We start from the raw sequence: 6,576 nt of genomic DNA, 5'->3' as shown, positions 1-6,576 counted from the left end.
TCACAAGAGAGAAGATTCCTTAGACCAGATATTCTTCCCTGGGTAGATGCAGTATTGATTTTCATGAACCTACCTTGGAGAAGGCCCATCTGCTGCAGGATCATCATTTCAGTCACGCAGGAATGCTTAGGGAGGCTGGGCTCTGGCTCTCGAGTCTGCTAGGAGGTCGCCTTCTTCTGACCGGCCGGGCAGAACCGAGCCCCGCCGAGCCGAGCTGCGGGGCCCACGCAGCCCTGGCCAGGAGTGCGGCTGCATGATGCGTACCTGCCTCGTCCGCTGCAGTCTCCGCCATTAGCAGGCTGGGAGGAGCCGAAACGCCAGGCGACCCCACCCGGGGCCTTGTATCCTATCCCATAAGACAGTATGCACCTTAAGGTCCTAAAGAAAAGGCACGGGCTTCCCTGGTGGCGCAGTGGTTGAGAGTCTGCCTGCCGATACAGGGGACACGGGTTCGAGCCCTGGTCTGGGAAGATCCCACATGCCGCGGAGCAACTGGGCCCGTGACCCACAAACTACTGAGCCTGCGCGTCTGGCGCCTGTGCTCCGCAACGAGAGGCCGCGACAGTGAGAGGCCCGCGCACCGCGATGAAGAGTGGCCCCCGCTTGCCGCAACTAGAGAAAGCCCTCGTACAGAAACCCAACTCGCACAGAAGACCCAACACAGCCAAAAATAAATAAATAAATTTATTAAAAAAAAAAAAAAGAAAAGGCACAAAATGTTCCAGGAATGTTTAGAAATAAGTTGAGAGGGTGCGTAGGGAAACCATGCCGTCATCAGGACACCAGCTCTGGGATGCTGAGCGTCATCCTCTCCTGAGTGAAAATGACTGTTATGACTCTTCAGCCTCCTCTTCCTTCGAGGCTGACGAGGCAGACAGAGTCCAGTTCATCCGCTTGGGCTGCGGCAGGATCTGTGCCTGTGTCACGTGGCTTCCGGTCACCTATGCGAACTTTCTGGTGACACGGGTCTTGCTGCTGCCTTCCAAAGACTTCTGGTACTCCGTGGTCCACAGGATCATTTTTAACTGCCTGGCGGTGCTTGCCCTGTGGTGTCTCACCTGAGGACCGTGCTCACCCCGCCGGGGGCAGTACCCAAAGGAAATGCTACTAAAGAAGGCATGGAGGTTTGCAGCTGAAGCCTGGAGAAGGGATCTGTACAAGTGTCCCGAGTGCTGCTGGATCAAGTACGAGCGCACCCACCACTGCAGTAGTTAAACCCAAATCCACTCCATATACAATGACAAAGCGGAAATAGAGAGGCTGAAGAGCGAGAAGCCCACGTGGGAGCAGTGGCTGCGATAGGAAAGGATGAAGTCCGTCTTTGGGGGGCCCCCTCGAAGCTCTGGATGAACCCCTTCATCGGCTTCCGCTTTAGGAAGATCAGACCCAGGAAAGGGGGCCCCACGTTCTCAGTGCGAGGCCCTCTCATCAAGCTGGAACTTGTGAACGGACTTTATTTAGGGTTGGAAAGGGTGTCAACAGCCCATCTGTGACCAACAGGGCAAATGGAACCTACACAGACCAACTGCTCAGAGCAAGCAGAGTTTTGTATATTTACGGTCACGGATGGCAGACTTTCCACGCTGGTAACTGGGTGGCATTCTGATCAGTGTCACTGCCCAGTGATGCAGGTATGTGGCCACACGAAGAAGCCAAATGTCATTATCTTCCAGCACAGTTAGGAGTTTTGTTAACATGCTTCACATTTTCTAAGAAGGTGTGTGGGATATTACACTGTTTATTAAAAATCCTGTGTGCCGAGCTGCTTTTCTCAATCCTGAAGAAAACAAGCCAATCCAGTGAACAAGAATTCTGCAGCTGGTGGTTTCAGGGAGCTCCCACTGACCCTCTTACTCACCAGCGGCCCCCTCGGTCAAGCAGGAGCCCGTGTAGGCTTCCACAGCTCCGACACTTTGCACTGAGCAGCACGGGGGCTGCAGACACGCTCCCCTGCCAGGAAGTGGCGGTCCCGGACGCTGTGGGCAGGTCTGCGCGTGTCTCTGTGTGTGTGTGTGTGTATGTGCGCACGTGTGTTTTGAAGTGGGCAGTGTTGTTCAGGTGATGTAACATGTAATGGGCGTGTGCAGCAAACAAGCTATGTTTCAGAAACAAACGTTTCAGGGAAGAGGGGAGAGTTGTGTGGAGTCCTCCTGCCCTGGGGTTTACTATGAATGTATTGCATATTGGAGAATATCTCGATCCAAAAAACAATCATTCCTGTGTGGTTAAAAAAAAAAAAAAAAAAAGGAATATTAATGTTCGTGGACAAACCATGAAGGTGGCAGTGAGTCTCAGAGCACGATCTAAATACACACGCAAGGTATGGGTTATAATAGACCCTCTTCTTGACCAGGGCCCAGCAGGCTCTCCTTCCAGATCCTGCCCACAGAAAGGTTAGCATCTCAAAGGTCCTTCTCCCTGAAAGTTGTTTCATTTGAAAAAACGGTTCATTGTTCATTGCTTTCACTACAGTCTAACCACCAGGGCCTCCTTGCACTTTTCAACCTGCCAAGATTGTCCCCACTTCAGTCCTCTGCATTCCATGTTCCCTCTGGCCAGATGGATCTTCCCCAAGATATCCTATGACTCATTTCTTCATATCTTTCAATTTACTTAAATTTTATACTCTCAAAGTAACCTGATGTCTCTATATAAATTAGTAGTCCTGTCACTCTATCACCTTAGCTGAATTACTTTTCATAATAGAACTTGTTGCTATGTGGCCTTGTACTAATATATTTTTACCCCGGGTCACCCCAACTGGAATGTAAATTCCCTGAGGCTGAGGGCCAGACTTTGTCATTTTGTTCCTGATTTCCCCAGATCCCAGAAGAAGTGTGCCTGGCACAAAGTTGGCACTCAATAAATAGTGCTGAATAAGCAAATGAATCATATTTATTATAGAGGTAAAATGTATTAAACTAAAAAAATTAGACAGATTCTTAACTGATCAGTACATGTTTTAAACCACTGGATCTTGAATATTAGTATGTTCTGCGTTTTCTTTCTCAAGTGTGTCTATAGTGGGGGAGGAGAGAATGTTCTTAAATTTTTTAGGCTTATTGTAGAAATCAGGACCTTGAGATTCACATTCTTCTTTAAGGCCCATCTAGCACTCCTCCCACTCCCCCACTTGTTAGGCTGCCTCTGGCATTTCAAGGTTTACATGGCAGATAAGAAGAGAGTTGTAGTGCAAGAAATATCTTACTTAACTCTAGCGTTGACCTGGCCTTGGTACTTTCTGGTCTTGGAGGGTGTTAAGACTACTTCTGCTTCTTAGGGAGTGGTTGTAGTTTCTTCATATCACTCCTTCGCTGCTGGGATCTCTCGCTGCAGATACTTAGTGCAGGTAAAGTCTTCCCCTGATGCTACTCGCAAATCTCTGCCTTCCCAGCCTCTAGTTCCCTTGGTCCGCTCCTCACAGGATATCATCTAAATTAGGATCCCATCATCCCTCTAGGCAGCCCTCTTGAACCTTCTTTTTAATCACTCTTGCTCAGCCTTCAGAATAACTAGACAGCTATAGCTTCTCACTTTTAAGCTTTGTCAGACTTTGAACCAGCCTTCTTTGCTGGACAGACTCCGGGTAACAGAAGTAAAGCTGTTTTGAGTGTTCTCCTTGAAGCACTGTCCAAAGCCATACATGGGGAAAATGCAAAATATCTTCTAAATTTTGGAAAATTCCTGGAGTCTTACTTTCCATAGTCCCTTCTTCTTCAAACCGCATTGTCTTTGCGTCTGCCCTTGAAGTGCATTCTAATTGACTCTGAGTTCTGCCAAGAAATCCACTTATACCAAAGCTTTCGTGAACCATGTAGACCTTATTCAGGAATTTGTAGGGGTGGCAGAGGCAATATTGAAATCATACCACTGACAGTAACCAAGTCAAGCCACATCCTGCACACAACCTTTCTCTATCATGCAAAGCACTTCAGGCTTCTCAGACTCCTGCTCCCTAATTTGCCTGCCCAAGATCAAGATTTTTCAACATAACAAATACCATTTCTATAAGAAAGGAGCTATCCTCAAAAAAGAGCAGTCATGTTTGTAAATATCAAAGTTTCTTTCTTGCCTAAATGTATATGTATGTGAATGTACATGTCTATTTACATGAACAGAAAACAGTACATGATGGATTTCTTTACACTTTAATTTGAATAATATTAAAAATGCAAAATGTTGAAAGTTACAAGGTCATCACTGCTTTAAATATTATGTGCGTGCACACACATAGGAAATATGAAGCAAATGTCAACCTCAGCTCCCAGTATGTCTCAGATGGGACCACTTTAGCAGTTTGATGGATTGTCAAGTGTTCTAAGGCTAATGCAGACATTTGCATGCGCACGTATAAAGGTGTGTGCAGTTTTTATAGAAATATAATTGTGTGAAACACATTGATCCGTAGGTTGTTTTTTCTGTTAACAATATATCCCCAACATCTTTCTGAGCAGTACGTACACCAGTCTATTTTTTTGGCTGCAGTGCATTCCGTTTCATGAATGCAGCGTAGTTGATGCAGACTATGCTCGCCACACCTCCTCACTCCCACAACCACATCTCCAGTCTTTTATAGCACCTAATCGGGGATGAGCACATCTTTTCCCAAATGTTTTGACTATGTTGTCTTTTTTTCTCTGCGTGAACTTTAGAATAATTTTTGAAAGGTCAAAGAAAAACAAACATCCCCCTGAAATTAACATTACAGGAAATGGAGATATCAATTTGAGGGTGAATTAGCATCTTAACATATTGCCTTTCCATCCAGAAACACGACATCCTTTTACATTCATTCATGTTCAAATTGTTCGTTTGACTGACTTTATGTCCCTTGATAAAGCCTTGTGGTTTTTATCTTAAATGTCAGACATGAGCAACGATAAATTGGTGCTTAATATGCATCCCAGGAAGTTTTGCAATTAAACCTATAACCGAATTTCTAGATAAAAAAATTTTAAAAGCTGCCTTTGTGTTCTTACTTCTTAAATAATTTCAGTTTTTAACATTCTAATGGCTTCTATGGGTTGTCAACTTTTTTCATTGCCAATATTTCATTCAATAATGAAATTAATCTAAATCGTAGGAATGTATCTTTTTTTTTTCCCCCTGGAAGGTTCAACAAAACTATTAAAATTTTGAATGAAATGTGTCAGCTAACATATGTGTAGTTTATTCTCCTGAACTGATTCCATGCAACAAACTTTGCTTGCCTGTGTTAGAAGTCCTAAACATTTCTTTTAAATTTAGTCTTCCTAATGAAGTATCCATGAGGGGTCAATCAGGGCAATGATAAAAATTGGTCCTGTTATTTTAAAACACTTATCTGTGTTTTCTATTGTAGTAAACCATAAATGCTTGCTTGGAGGAAGAAGCTGGGCATTCACCTCCTTACCCTGGACTTACACTTGAAACTTTAAGTGTGTACACGATACACAAATGCTGAGAATTCTATTGTGTAATCTTAACATTTAAATGGTCTATCCGTCCATTTTGGTGGGAAAACAAAAACTGCTCTACTTGTTTTAATAGGAAGGGATTTAATAGAGGGAATTGGATATTTAAAGTGCTGTTCATAAGGGCAAATAAAGGTCAGGGTGTGCCACTGCTGGTTTTAGGAAATCAGGAAGTGTGGAGATTCAGAGAAGTGTTGCTGAATCTCTCAGTTGCCTACAGCACTGAAGCAGGTGATTAAAAGAAGCTCATCCAGAAGATGATGCAAACCTTATGTCTATGGTCAGCTGAACATCTCACCTGTTACTGCCGGAAACAAAAAAATGACTTCAGTCTGTCCTTCACATCTCTTGTGACTAATCCTCTTGTTGGAATTAAATTTAAACCATGTGGCTTGTGGCAAAGGAGTCTGGGAAATGCAGATATAAGGAGGATCTTAGAAGGGCAAGGATGGAACTCAATATTAACAGACAATATCTCACCCAAATGTTCATTAGCGTCATTCCTAAGATTGTCCCATTAGACACCTATAATACACATACTCATTTCAGGTTTGATCAAACACTCTACAATTTTCGACTTGATCTGAACTCATCTGGATGCCCTGATTCCCTACTTGCAAAATCCTAAGTTAAAACTTCCTCAGCCAGCAACCCCTGTTGGCAGTACCCTCTTAGACTTAGAAAATGGTGTAAAAATCCCTTTCCAGAACTGGCCCAGCCGAGCTGATTTATATCCTCCCTATTTTCATTTCCTTCTACTACAATAGTGAGAGAATGAGTTATAAAACTTGGCTAGCACTTTCCCTAGCAACAAACCAAATTAATACCGCCTCATTTCTCTTGGGTCACATTTCTACTCAAGAAGATTAACGTGTTTTCAAGACTGGCTAGGTGGTTTTGAATAACCGAAACTGTCAGTTTTACTGAATCATTCTTGGAATTGATTTGAGTCTTGTTGAGAGTGCTATCTTTAAAGGCTTAATTTGATTATTCACAGAAGGACTTCACGCAGTTTTTGAAATATATTATCCGTCTCCATGTCAATGAGCCTGGAAGTTTGTATAATCCTGGATAGGTTCCAGTGAGTGACTATGAGAATCGAGATCCAAAATCTTTAGACAGC

The 6,576-nt window shown here is 43.8% G+C and overlaps 1 pseudogene; it reads left to right on the top strand.

Annotated features, from left to right (window-relative positions):
* The first annotated feature begins 765 nt into the window (after positions 1 to 765).
* On the top strand, positions 766 to 1,215 carry LOC133076345 (palmitoyltransferase ZDHHC7-like; annotated as a pseudogene).
* Positions 1,216 to 6,576: the final 5,361 nt, after the last annotated feature.

The sequence above is a fragment of the Eubalaena glacialis genome, chromosome 16, assembly GCF_028564815.1.
Source record: "Eubalaena glacialis isolate mEubGla1 chromosome 16, mEubGla1.1.hap2.+ XY, whole genome shotgun sequence".
Lineage (NCBI taxonomy): Eukaryota > Metazoa > Chordata > Mammalia > Artiodactyla > Balaenidae > Eubalaena > Eubalaena glacialis.
This window is presented reverse-complemented; position numbering and strand designations above follow the sequence as displayed.